A 14,590-nucleotide genomic window follows, 5' to 3' on the forward strand; every position below is an offset into this window, starting at 1 on the left:
AGTTTGGTCTCAGTCCCAGACTCCCACCAACCAATGTGATCCTTCACCCACTGAGCTCTGGGGCCTCCCTGTTATTCTGGTTGCTATGGGAGGTCTGTCCTGCCCATAACTAAAAATAATAAAAACACGACAGAAGACTCATTTCATCACAAAATCAAAGTAACCGCAGAGGAACAAAAACTCCATTCAGGCATCCTGGCTCCAGAGGACCTCCCCACCGGTCTGCCAGTATCCCACAATCCCGAGTTTGGGGCCCCATCAATCTACCAATATCTCGTTCAGAAATCCACTTATTAGGCGGGGATGAGACCGTTGGACATAAACAGTACAACCACATTTGGAAATTATGAGTTGTTGGAGGCTAACGAGTGGGAAAGAAGGCTCTAGAATGTGGGAGACGAGAGGACCGCCTGAGGAAAGATCGACGGGGATTGTGGGATACTGGCAGACCGGGGCCTGGCGCTGCCTTGTGGGATTCTGGCGGACCGCAGGCTGGAGGACTGCCCCGGATTGCGGGGACCCCGGAGGAAATTAGTTGGGCAAGCGCGGGGTATTGTGGGATACTGGAAGATAGCGGCTGGCGGACAGCCGGGGATTGTGGGATAGTGGCGGACTGAGGCTGGAGGAGCGGCAGGTTGAGGATGGGAGCTTGTGAGCGGAGGCTCTTTTGGTGACTGGAATGGGAGTGACAGGTAAGAAGATGCCGGACCAGGGCCTGGGAAGATGCTCTCCTTCCCTTCTTGGGAATGGGATCAGCTCCTCATCCTGGGGTGTTGCAGTAAAGAGGGATCAGGGTGAACAGGAAAGATCTGGGATTGGGAATCAGATGAGGCCGCGGCTACAGTTTGCAATGAGACCAGACAATGAGATTCCTTATTCAACACACCTACTTGTAAAATCATTTTAATAAAATATTGACAGCCTGCACGGAGGTTTTAATATAATTACGCTTTAAATACTAAAAAATGTGTTGTCAATAAAAAAGTTCCAACCACTAACCCTAGTTCCTAACACGAAACCTTAAAATCTAAACCATGGAGTTTTAATAGTCATTGCGAATGTTAAATTACAAATCACACTGTTAAACCAGCTTCACCATATCTAAACACCACAGGGGGGGAGTAAGCTGGGAAGCTGTCTGATATCACAGAAATGGAAACTATAGATACAAAAACAAAAATACCTGGAAAAACTCAGCAGGCCTGACAGCATCTGCGGAGAGGAACACAGTTAACGTTTCGAGTCCGAATGACCCTTCAACAGAACTAAGTAAAAATAGAAGAGAGGTGAAATATAAGCTGGTTTAAAGTGGGGTGGGACAAGTAGAGCTGGATACAGGACCAGTGATAGGTGGAGATAACCAAAAGATGCCACAGACAAAAGGACAAAGAGGTTGACGTTTCGAGTCCTCATGACCCTTCAACGGAACTAAGTAAAAATAGGAGAGGGGTGAAATATAAGTTTATAAGCTTATATTTCACCCCTCTCCTATTTTTACTTGGTTCTGTTGAAGGGTCATGAGGACTCGAAACGTCAACTTTGTTCTTCTCCGCCAATGCTGCCAGACCTGCTGAGTTTTTCCAGGTATTTCTGTTTTTGTTTTGGATTTCCAGCATCCGCAGTTTTTTATTTTTAGGACAAAGCGGTGTTGAAGGTGGTGATATTATATAAGGAATGTGCTAATTAATGGAAGAAAGCAGGACAAGCAAGGTACAGATAGCCCTAGTAGGGGTGGGGTGGGGTGAAGGAATCAAAAAAGGCTAAAAGGTAGAGATAAAACAATGGATGGAAATACATTTAAAAATAATGGAAGTAGGTGGGAAAAGAAAAATCTATATAAATTATTGGGAAAAAAGGGGGGGGGAATCGGAAAGGGGGTGGGGATGGAGGAGAGAGTTCATGATCTAAAATTGTTGAACTCAATATTCAGTCCGGAAGGCTGTAAAGTGCCTAGTCGGAAGATGAGGTGCTGTTCCTCCAGTTTGCGTTGAGCTTCACTGGAACAATGCAGCAAGCCAAGGACAGACATGTGGGCATGAGAGCAGGGTGGAGTGTTGAAATGGCAAGGGACAGGGAGGTCTGGGTAATGCTTGCGGACAGACCGAAGGTGTTCTGCAAAGTGGTCACCCAGTCTGCATTTGGTCTCTCCAGTGTAGAGGAAACCGCATTGGGAGCAACGAATGCAGTAGACTAAATTGATGGAAGTGCAAGTGAAATGCTGCTTCACTTGAAAGGAGTGTTTGAGCCCTTGGACGGTGAGGAGAGGGGAAGTAAAGGGGCAGGTGTTGCACCTTCTGCGGTTGCATGGTAAGGTGCCGTGGGAGGGGGTTGAGGTGTAGGGAGTGATGGAGGAGTGGACCAGGGTGTCCCGGAGGGAACGATCCCTGCGGAATGCCGCCAGTGGGGGTGAGGGGAAGATGTGTTTGGTGGTGGCATCATGCTGGAGTTGGCGGAAATGGCGGAGGATGATCCTTTGAATGCGGAGGCTGGTGGGGTGATAAGTGAGGACAAGGGTGACCCTATCATATTTATGGGAGGGAGAAGAAGGCGTGAGGGCGGATGCGCGGGAGATGGGCCGGACACGGTTGAGGGCCCTGTCAATGACTGATTCCCCAGTTGTTCCCCGAGGTCTCAAAGTCCTTATGCCCTACCCAACAGAGTAATTGAATGAGCAAAATCATGTTAACAGTTAGAATCAGTTCAAAAAGAAAAATAAAGGCTTGCATTTATAAAGCATAGGTTTGAATTCCACCACAGCAGCCGGTGGAATTTAAACTTAGTTAATTAACCTGGAATTAAAAAGCAAGTCTTGGTAATTGTGACCATTGTTGATTGTCATAAAAACCTATCTGGTTCACTAATGTCCTTTAGGGAAGGAACTCTGCTGTCCTTACCCAGTCTGGCCTACATGTGACTCCAGATCTACAACAATGTGGTTGACTCTTAATGCCCTCTGAACAAGGGCAATTTAGGGATGGGTAATAAATGCTGGCCTAGCAGTGACGCCCACATCCCATGAATGAATAGAAAAGAAATTGGCCTAGCAAGCCACTCACTGGTATCAAAACAGCTACAAAGTCTACGCAAAAGGGAAAAAAAAATGGATGGATCATCTGGCACTGACCTAGGCACCAGAAATGACAACAGCAAACCTTGTCCTGTCAACAGTGTAAAATCCTCCTTACTAATATCTGGGGGCTTGTGCCAAAATTGGGAGAGCTGTCTCTGTTATGACCCAGCAGCTGGTAAAGCTGAGTTATTTAAAAATCCCAGAGGGAAACTTTAAGTAACTGTCATAACCTATATTTTTATTTTTGTATGTTTAAGATGCAACTCTAAATTCAGGAATCAGACCACCAGTTCTCCAGAGGTTTTATATGAAAATACATGAAACATTTATTAATTTACACAAGTTAAATATATACACATGGCTAAAAATATCGTAACTTTTAATAAGTTCCCAAACTGATCTCTGTTAAGGCAACAGCAACCCATAGAATTTCAGCAGACACCAGGCAAAGCATTTTCACTGTACGAATTCAAAATGAGGTTCCTTTCACTTTGGTTCCTGTGGAGACAGTTATAGGCTTACAGCTACTTTGATCATACATTGCCCCTATCCTGCACACACACACAACTGCTATCCTTCTACCTAGCACAGCTTATTGAATGTAAATTCCCATTGTATCACCAGTCCCTTTGAACTCCACCTCTTCTAACAATAAAACCTCTTTCGTAGTACCAATTTTATTAGCAATATAAACATATTGTTTGGTCTCTGCTAGCTAGGTGCCAGATTTCACCCTACTTCTTGAATGCTCTGTTCAAAAAAATGCAAATGCACTCTACCTTTCTTACATCTCAAAACTAGCATACATCAAATCATCTAGACGCACTGGCTTTAATCCAATTAAGACACACCCACAGACTAAAACTCTATTTTAAAAGAAAAATAATTTCCAATTATATTACCTACATTAATAGCTTCATGACAGTCTGACAGACAAGTCAAGCAACAGCCTGATAAAGTCATACTTAACAGACAATGTCCCAGACAGCACCAGTCCCAACGATGGGACAGACCCACCAGGGGTGGCAGCACAGTGGTTTACAGTCGGGAGGGAGTTGCTCTGAGAGTTTTCAACATCAACTCAGGACCCATGAAGTCTCATGGCACCAGGTGAAATGTGGGCAGGGAAATGTCCTGTGGATTAATACCTACCCTTCCTCTTGTCCCCTCCACCACCACCTCCCCCTCAGCTGATGAATCAGTGCTCCTCCATGTTGAACACCACTTGGAGGAAGCACTGAGGGTGGCAAGGGCGCAGAATGTACCTTGGGTGGGGAACCTCAATGTCCATCACCAAGAGCAGCTTGGTATCACCGCCATTGACCGAGCTGGCCGTGTCCTAAATTACATAGCTGCCAGACTGGGTCTGCAGCAGGTGGTGAGGGAATCAACAAGTGGGAAAAACATACTTGACCTCATCTTCACCATTCTGCCTGTCAAAGATGCATCTGTCCATGACAGTATCAGTAGGAGTGACCACCGCATGGTCCTTCTGGAGATGAAACCCCACTTTGAGGGTACCATCCATCGCGTTGTGTGGTACTAAAACTGTGCTAAATGGGATAGATTTTGAACAGATCTAGCACCTTAAATTTGGGCATCCATGAGGCGCTGTGGGCTATTAATAACAGCAAAACTGTGTGCAGCCATAATCTGTAACTTCATGGCTTGGCATATCCCCATCAAGCCAGGGGATCAACCCTGGTTCAATGAAGAGTGCAGGAGGGCATGCCAAGAGCAGCACCACGCATACCTAAAAACGAGCTGTCAACTTGGTGAAGCTACGGCACAGGGCTACTTGTGTGTCAACAGCATAAGCAGAAAGTGATATTCAGAGCTAAGCGATTCCACAACCAATGGATCAGATCTAAGCTCTGCAGCCCTGCCACACCCAGTTGTGGATGGTGGTAGATAATTAAACAACTCACTGGAGGACGAGGCTCCACAAATATCCGCATACTCAATGATGGAGGAGCCCAGCACAACAGTGCAAAAGATAAGGCTGAAGCATTTGCAACAACCTTCAACCAGAGGTGCCGAATGTATGATCCATCTCAGCCTCCTCCGGAGGTCCCCAGCATCACAGATGCCAGTGTTAAGCCAATTCGATTCACTCCACATGATATCAAGAAACGGCTGAAGGCACTGGATAGTGCAAAGGGTATGGGCCCTGACAACATTCCAGCAATAGTACTGAAAGCTTGTGCTCCAGAACTTGCCACGCCCCTAGCCAAGCATTTCCAGTACAGCTACAACATTGGCATCTACCCGGCAATGTGGAAAATTGCTCAGGTATGTCCTGTCCACAAAAAGCAGGATAAATCCAACCTGGCCATTTAATGCCCCACCAGTCTACTCTCGATCATCAGTAAAGTAATGGAAGTGATCAACAACAGTGCCATCAAGCAGCACTCACTCAGCAATAACCCACTCACTGATGCTCAGTTTGGGTTCCACCAGGGCCACTCAGGTCTTGACCTCATTACAGCCTTAGTCGAAGCATGGACAAAAGAGCTGAGCTCAAGAAGTCAGAGTGACTGCCCTTGGCATCAAGACAGCATTTGACCGAGTGTGGCATCAAGGAGCCCTAGCAAAACTAGAGTCAATGGGAATCTGGGGAGAAAACTCTGTTGGTTGGAGTCACACCGAGCACAAAAGAAAATGATTGCGGTTGTTGGAGGTCAGTCATCTCAGCTCCAGGACGTCACCACAGGAGTTCCTCAGGGTAGTGTCCTAGGCCCAACCATCTTCAGCGGCTTCATCAATGACCTTCCTTCCATCATAAGGTCAGAAGTGGGGATGTTCGCTGATGATTACACAGTGTTTCACAAGAGAGAATCCAACCATTGGTCTTTGATGCTCAATGACATTACCATCACTGAATCCCCCACTATCAACATCCTAGGGGTTGCCATTGACCAGAAACTGAACTGGACCAGCCATGTAAATGCTATGGCTACTAGAGCAGGTCAGAGGCTAAGATTCTGCAGAGAATAACTTCCCATGTGACTCCCCAAAGCTTGTCCGCCATCTACATGGCACAAGTCAGGAGTGTGATGGAATACTCTCCAATTCCCTGGATGAGTGCAGCTCCAAAAACACTCAAAAAGCTTGACACCATCCAGAACAAAGCAGCCTGCTTGATTTACACTCCATCCATCACCTTCAACTTTCACTCCCTCCAACACTGACGCACAGTAGCAGCAGTGTGTGCTATCTACAAGATGCACTGCAGCAACTCACCAAGTCTCCTTAGACAGCATCTTCCAAACTGTGACCTCTACCACTTAGAAGTACAAGGGCAACAGATTCATGGGAGCAAGCTCTCCTCCAAGCCGCACGCTATCCTGACTTGGAAATATATTGCGAAAGAATTAAAAACAACACTGGAATAAATTACAGGGAAGGCTATCGAGTGAGTGGTGTAAAAGGATTCAAGAAGCAATTAGATGTGGTTTGTGGGAGAGAAAGGACTGAGGGATATTGTGCAAAGATAGATTGTTGGGTTTGACAGTTTAATTGAGCCCAATTACCTTTGCCTGAAAGTTCTTGCATATGTAACTGACTTGAGGTGAGCTTGGATGAAATGCTGCACATGGCCAAATAGGCTGCCACACTTAATTGGCCCAAGAGTGAGACAGTTGCCACCTTTGGTGAGATGGTACAGGAAAAATAGTACTTGGGAAGCCAAATCCACAGCAGCAGCTGGAAAAAGGCAGGGGGATTACTTTACCAGCGCTGTTGGAGAGTCAGTGCCGAGGGGGCGCCGCCCTGCCGGAGGGGCAGGCGCCGAGGGGATGCTGCCCTGTCAGGGAAAGAAGAAACACATGAACAAGCTCTTTTCATGATGTTTCATGATGTTCCAAAGTGCGTTAGAGCCAATGCAGCACTGTTGAATATTAGCCACTGTTGTAATGTTGGAGATGCATCTCAACTAAACTGAATCCCTGTCTGCTTTCTCAGATGGCTGTAAAAGATCATATGGATTTATCAGAAGAGGAGCTGGGGAGTTCTCCCTGGGCCCTCAGCAATATTTATGTCTTGGCCAACATTACTGAAAGCCGATTATCTGCTCATTGCTGTTGCTGCTTATGAGAGCTTGCTGTGCACAAATTGGCTGCTGCATTTCCTATATTATAAGTCATTTCACAAGTACTTTTTAAAAAATTCATTCACGGGATATGGGCTTTGCTGGCTGGGCCAGCATTTATTGCCCATCCCTAGTTGCCTTTGAGAAGGTGGTGGTGAGCTACCTCCATGTGATGTAGGTATACCCACAGTGCTGTTAAGGAGGGAGTTCCAGGATTTTGACCCAGTGCCAGTGAAAGAATGGTGATATACTTCCAAGTCAGGATGGTTTGTGACTTGGAGGGGAATCTCTAGGTGGTGGTGTTTCCACCAATCTGCTCTCCTTGTCCTTCTGGGTGGTAGTGGTTGTGGGTTTGGAAGGTGTTGTCTGAGGAGCCTTGGTGAATTCCTGCAGTGCATCTTGTAGATGGTACACACTGCTGCTACTGTGCATCGGTGGTGGAGAGAGTGAATGTTTGTGGATGTGGTGCCAATCAAGTGGGCTGCTTTGTCCTGGATGGTGTCCAGCTTCTTGAGTGTTGTGGGAGCTGCACTCATCCAGACAAGTGGGGAGTATTCCATCACACTCCTGACTTGTGCCTAGTAGATTGTCTGTAAAACATGTTGGGATATCCTGAGGTCAGGAAAAGGGTTATATAAATACAAGTCTTTCTTTTCAGTGGAAGGGCTGCTGAGAAATGTGGAGGGTGTTTCTCTCACATTCCTCCTCCCTGTGGCAAACTGCAACCTCTCTGTTACTACCTCACCATTAGGGAATAGCAGACATAACCCCATTAGTCCCATAATGCCTTTACTGTGCTGCTCTTGTTCAGTTCCCCCGCTTTGGCCCACTTTCAAAATGATGATTTAAGCTCCACTGTTCCACAGCTTGTGAAGCCAGAGCAGTGTGATTGATTAGGACATCCGCACAGAAGCAGGCTATTAGGCCACCAGACTAGACCAGCAAAGCTGCCAGCTCTGCCAAGTTAGCCAATCCTGGGTAGGGCCGTACAAAAGCTGCTGAGTTAGGGAGAGGAAAATTGTGCAAGCGCACTAGCTGTTTACAAGAGTGGGCGAAATCAAGCTTGATCGTGATGCATCCTGCGGCCAGATAGACCCCTGGCACTCAACATTGCAGTTCACAGCTGAAGAATGAGCAGGCTGGTAAGGTGCTATATTGTGTGCTCGGAAATAGAACCAGCAATAGGTGGGGTTTTGATTGAGTCGGTAAGGAGAAACTGTTTCCAGTGGCAGGAGGGTCAGTAACTAGAACTCACGGATTGAAGGTCATTTGTAAACAAGCCAGTGCGGAGAGGAGGATTTTTTATTCAGCGAGTTGCTGTGATCTAGAATGCGCTGCCTGAAAGGGCAGTGAAACCAGATTCAATAGTAACTTTCAAAAAATGGAGTTGGACAAATACTCGAAGGGGAAAACTTGCAGACAGAAGAGTAGAGGAATGCGACTTGGATGGGCTGTATGGCCTCCTTCTGTGCTGTAAGATTCTGCAATAACCTTGCCTTCCCAAGAAGGGAGAAAATTTGAAGAAGTTTTTTAAAAGTATGAAGATATATGAGGGTAGAGTTTGTGGTGTGATGGGCGTCGTGGGTGATCTGTGCGGGGAGTGGAATGAGACAGCCAGGCAATGGAGAGAATACACAATCTCTTCATTCCTCACAGTTTATCTGTGGGGATCTTTTTAATGACGGATGCATAACTCTGAATCTTGTGACCTTGATGGTGGGGAGGGAGTGGGGTGTAATTTTATTGTGAGTAGTGCAGGAGTTAACACCAAGCCTGGACCATTCTGGCATCCTTCCTGAATCAAATGCTGTCTGCAACAGGTAATGGGTCATCTAGAATTAGTCATTCTCTGCTCTGTTCTCGAGTTTTCTATTATTGAGGAAGTTTATAAGCCTATGGGCAATGGACTATGAATGTATATGACATTGAGAGATAATACAGAAGCCTGTAGAGTCACAGATTTTATATATTTTTTATTCATTCCTGGGATGTGGGCTTTGCTGGCTGGGCCAGCATTTATTGCCCATCCCTAATTGCCCTTGAAAAGGCGATAATGAGCTGCCTTCTTGAACTGCTGCAGTCCATGTGGTGTAGATATACCCACAGTGCTGTTAGGGAGGAAGTTCCAGGATTTTGACCCAGAGGCAGTGAAGAAACAGCGATATATTTCCAAGTCAAGATGGTGAGTGAATTGGAGGGGAGCTTGCAGGTGGTGGTGTTCCCACCTATCTTCTGCCCTTGTTCTTCTAGATGATAATGGTCGTCTGTTTGGAAGGTGCTGCCTAAGGAGCCTTGGTGAGTTGCTGCATATGCATCTTGTAGATGGTACACACTACTGCCACTGTGCGTTGGTGGTGGAGGAAGTGAATGCATGTGGATGGGGTGCCAATCAAACGGGCTGCTTTGTCCTACATGGTGTTGAGCTCCTTGAGTGTTGTTGGAGCTGCACTCATCCAATCAAGTGGGGAGTATTCCATCACACTCCTGACTTGTGCCTTGTAGACAGTGGACAGGCTCTGGGAAGTCAGGAGGTGAGTTACTCGCTACTGGATTGCTACCCTCTGACTTTTGTAAGCAACTGGCTGACTCCATCAATTATATCAGGCAGAAGCAGTGCAACATCCCAAAGCCTTTCACACTGAGCCACATACAGAGATAGTGGGACAGGTGCCCCTGAATACTGTTACGGTCCAGGGCTGGGGTATCAGTGGTGAGTTTGATCCACATATATTATCATTAAGCATTCAGTATCCTTGGCTTTATTAATAGGGGCATAGAGTACAAAAACAAGGAAGCATGTTAAACTTATATAGAACACTGGTTCGGCCTCAGCTGGAGTACTGCGTCCAGTTCTACACGCCACACTTTTGGAAGGATGTGAAGACATTGGAGGGAGTGCAGAAAAGATTCACGAGAATGGTTCCAGGGATGAGGAACTTCAGTTGCATGGATAGATTGGAGGAGTTGGGACTGTTTTCTTTGAAGAAGAGAAGCCTGAGAGGAGATTTGATAGGTGTAGTCAATATCATGAGGGGCCTGGATGGAGTCGATGGGGATAAACTGTCCCATCATGTTCCTATCGATGGAAGCATCGAGGGCACAAATTTAAGGTAATTGGCCAAAGAAGCTAAAGCGGTTTGAGAAAAAACTTTTTCACACAGTGAGTGATTGTGATCTGGAATGCGCTTCCTGAGTGTGGTGGAGGCAGGTTCAATTAAGGCGTTCAAGAGGGAATTGGATTATCACCTGAAAAGGAAGAATGTGCAGGGCTATGGGTAGAAGACTAGGGAGTGGCGCTAGGTAAATTGCTCTTTCGGAGAGCCAGCACATACATGATGGGCCGAGTAGCCTCCTTCTGTACTGTAACCATTCTGTGATTTCTTCAGTTACTTGGGCATCTGTTTCATTTATTTGTGGAGTCTATGCTAGATAATATGAAGAATATTGCAGCTTATAGTTTTTGATATCCGGAGTTAGTGCCAAACCTTCCTCAGTCGCGAATAGATACAGATTAAAGCTCCCTCTACACTGTCCCCATCAAATACTCCCAAGGCAGGTACAGCCCAGGGTTAGATACAGAGTAAATCTCCCTTTACACTGTCCACATCAAACACTCTCAGGACAGGTACTGCACAAGGTAGATACAGAGTAAAGCTTCCTCTACACTGTCCCCATCAAACACTGCAAGCAAATAGAGCATGGGGTTAGATACAGAGTAAAGCTCCCTCTACGCTGTCCCCATCGAACACTCCCAGGGGACAGGTACAGCACGGGGTTAGATACAGAGTAAAGCTCCCTCTACGCTGTCCCCATCGAACACTCCCAGGGGACAGGTACAGCACGGGGTTAGATACAGAGTAAAGCTCCCTCTACGCTGTCCCCATCAAACACTCCCAGGGCAGGTACAGAATGGGGTTAGATACAGAGTAAAGCTCCCTCTACGCTGTCCCCATCAAACACTCCCAGGACAGGTACAGCACGGGGTTAGATACAGAGTAAAGCTCTGAGTACCCAGCCCTGAACCTATTCTCACTGCTTATTTTTGCAACAGGGTTCAGTTTCCTTTGCCAGTCAACTGTGGAGAATATTATAATTAAGTTGCCATTAAGAACAATTTTGTGTAGTGCTGTCATCATGCCTGAATCTTTGGAATTGGATACTTTAGGAGATTAGGAGACTTTGATCTATTCGTCTGTGCTGGGTTTAAACCTGTCTCTCACAGGAATGTGCTTGAGTTTTGAAGGCAGCCTGTTTACTGGTCGAAGAGACTATGCGTGATCAATAAAAGCTGCCTTACTTTCTGTGAGACTCTTCACTGTACATTTAATCAATAAAGTAATTAGTTTAAGCTGCAGATGACCCTGACACTTGTAATTTCTGTCTCATGCTGAGAGATGTGACTTGACGTCTCAGAGATGGGTTATTTTAATTTACCACTTAATTTAATATTGAGAGCACACAGCTTCCTATAGGAACAGGACATTAAATTATACTTTCAACTCTCCAAGACGTTGGCTGATAAATTATTTGCTTTTTCAGCATTTACCGCTGCTTGTCTGAAATGCTGTCTCTTGGAGTACTGTTGGACATGTGTCGGGTACCCCAGGATATTTTCCCCAAACTTCTAAGTACCCTCGCTGGATCAGTCACATAAACAGTGTGACACGAGTAGAGCATAGAGCAGAGAAGGCTAAGGGGAGAATGATAGAAGTGTTCAAAATCATGAAGGGTTTACATGGAGTAAATAAAGAGAAACTGCTTCCAGAGGCTGAAGGGGCGATAACCAGAGGGCACAGATTTAACGTGATTGTCAAAGGAATCAGAGGCGACATGAAAAAATTTTTACACTATGACCCGTAACATCCAACCTCCAGTTATAACTGGCTGGGAGGGAGTGGGGGCATACCTCAAAGATGTGCTACGGAATTCCCCCACCCCCTCACTCCCCAGGTAAGGATTGCCTGGCAATTGCCCGGAAAGTTCAAACTTTCGTTGGGCAATTGCCCCCCCCCCCTGCCCTCCCACCATGGAACCCCCACCCCTCTCCCCACCACAGGACTCCCCCCACACCTCTTCCCACCACCCCCCCACCCTGACCCCACGCCCCACAGGACTCCCCCAGATCCCCCATGGGACTCCCTCCCACCCACCCACTCCTGATAACCCCGCAGGATCCCTCTGACCACATGATTTTCCCCCACCCTGCACCCCCCTTCCATTGACCCCCTCCCCCACCACCTGACCTCACATCTGACTGACCATCCCGACCCCACCCCGCCGACCCACCACTGACCACCCAATGACTGATTGCCCCACGGAAGTTCAAGATGGACCAACTGGCCTCTTACTGTGCTCTAAGGAAAAGTCCTAGGGAAGGACACAATCCGTGGTTAACTAGAAAGATTAAAGATAGTACCAATTTTAAAGGTGGAAGGCCAGAAGATTAGACAGAATGTAAGAAACAGCTAAGGATGACTGAAAGATTAATAAGGAGAAAAAAATTATAGCATGAGAGAAAGCTAGCCAGATGTATAAAAACAGATGGTAAGAGCTTCTATAAATAATTAAAAAGAAAACTATTCACAAAGTGAGCGTTTGTCCTATAGAAAATGAGTCTGGAGAATTGAAAATGGAAAACAAGGAGATGGCAGATGAACTGAACAGGTATTTTGCATCAGTTTTCACTATAGAGGATACAAGTAACATCCCAGAAGCAGCTATAAACCAGGAAATGGAAGGAAGGGGGGGAAACTCAAGAAAGTTACAGTCATCGGGGAGATGGTGGCCTAGTGGTAACGTCACTGGACTAGTAATCCAGAGGCTCAGGCTAATGCCCTGGGAACATGGGACATGGGATCAGATCCCACCATGGCAGCTAGTGGAATTTGAATTCAGTTAATAAATCTGGAATGTAAAGCTTGTCTCAATAATGGTGACCATGAAACTATCATCGATTGTCGTAAAAACCCATCTGGTCCACTAATGTCCTTCAGGGAAGGAAATCTGCTGTCCTTACCTGGTCTGGCCTACACATGACTCCAGACCCGCAGCAATGTGGTTGACTCTTAGCTGCCCTCTGAAATGGTCTAGCAAGCCATTCAGTTCAAGGGCAATTAGGGATGGGCAACAAATGCTGGCCTTGCCAGCGGCGCCCACATCCCATGAAAGAAAAAAAAAATCAGCGAAGTGGTACTGAGTAAATTGATGGAGCTGGGGTCTGACATGTGCCCAGGTCCTGATGGACTTCACCCTAGGGCCTTAAAACAAGTGGCTACTGAGATAGTTGATGCATTGGTTTTCATTTTCTGAAACTGCCTAGATTTGGGGAAGGTCCCATTAGATTGGAAGATAGCAAATGCAACTCCATTATTCAGAAAGGGAAGGAGACAGGAAGCGCCCAGTTGGTGTAATATCTGTCGTAAGGAAAATGTTAGAAGCTGTTATTAAAGAAGTCAAAGCAGGGCACTTGGATAAGTTCAAGGTAATCAGGCAGAGTCAACATGGTTTTGTGAAATTGAAACCATGTTTGACCAGCTTATTGGAGTTACTTGAGAAAGTAACATGTGCTGTGGATGAAGGGGAACCGGTGGATGTACTGTACTTAGATTTCCAGAGACATTTGTTAAAGTGCCACATCAAAGGTTATTGCGGAAATTAAGAGCTCATGGTATTAGAGGGTGGGGGGGGGGGGTAACATATTGGCATGGATAGAAGATCGGCTGTCTCACAGGAAGCAGAGAGTAGACATAAATAGGTCTTTTTCAGGTTAGCAAGTGGTGTGCCACAGGGATCAGTGCTGGGACCTCAACTGTTTACAATTTATATAAATGACTTGGATGAAAGGATAGATGGGATGGTTGCCACATTTGCTGATGACATAATGATAGGTAGGAAAGTGAGTTGTGTCAAGGACATAAGGATGCTACAAAAAGATATAGATAGGTGAGTGGGCAAAGATCTGGCAAATGGAGTTTAATGTGGCAAAATGTGAAATTGTCCATTTTGGCAGGAAGAATAAAGGAGAAGTATATTATTTAAATGGTGAGAGATTGCAGAGCTCTGAGATGCAGAGGGATCTGGGTGTCTTAGTGAATGAATCGCAAACGGTTAGTATGCAGGTACAGCAAGTAATTAGGAAAGCTAATAGAATGTTATCATTTATTGCGAGGAGAATTGAATACAAAAGTAGGAGATTATGCTTCAGTTATATAGACCACTCATGAGATCACATGTGTACAGTATTGGTCACCTTATTCAAGGAAGAATGTATATGCGTTGGAAACAGTTCAGAGAAGGTTTACCAGACTAATACCTGGAATGGGCGGGCTGTATTGTGAGGAAAGGTTGGACAGGCTAAGCTTGTATCCACTGGAGTTTAGAAGAGTAAGAGGCAATTTGATTGAAATTCTGAGGGGTCTTGACAGGGTGGA

The 14,590-nt window shown here is 46.0% G+C and overlaps 1 protein-coding gene across 1 annotated transcript in view; it reads left to right on the forward strand.

The window, feature by feature from the left end:
- Positions 1-302: 302 nt before the first annotated feature.
- armh3 (armadillo like helical domain containing 3) overlaps positions 303-14,590 on the forward strand; it is a 140,355-nt gene continuing 126,067 nt past the window's right edge. The window contains exon 1 of the mRNA XM_078565041.1: positions 303-692. The gene's annotated coding sequence lies outside the window, so the exon portion shown is untranslated. The remainder of the gene's footprint in view (positions 693-14,590) is intronic.

The sequence above is a fragment of the Cetorhinus maximus genome, chromosome 20 (assembly GCF_964194155.1).
Source record: "Cetorhinus maximus chromosome 20, sCetMax3.hap1.1, whole genome shotgun sequence".
In the NCBI taxonomy this organism is placed as follows: Eukaryota; Metazoa; Chordata; class Chondrichthyes; order Lamniformes; family Cetorhinidae; genus Cetorhinus; species Cetorhinus maximus.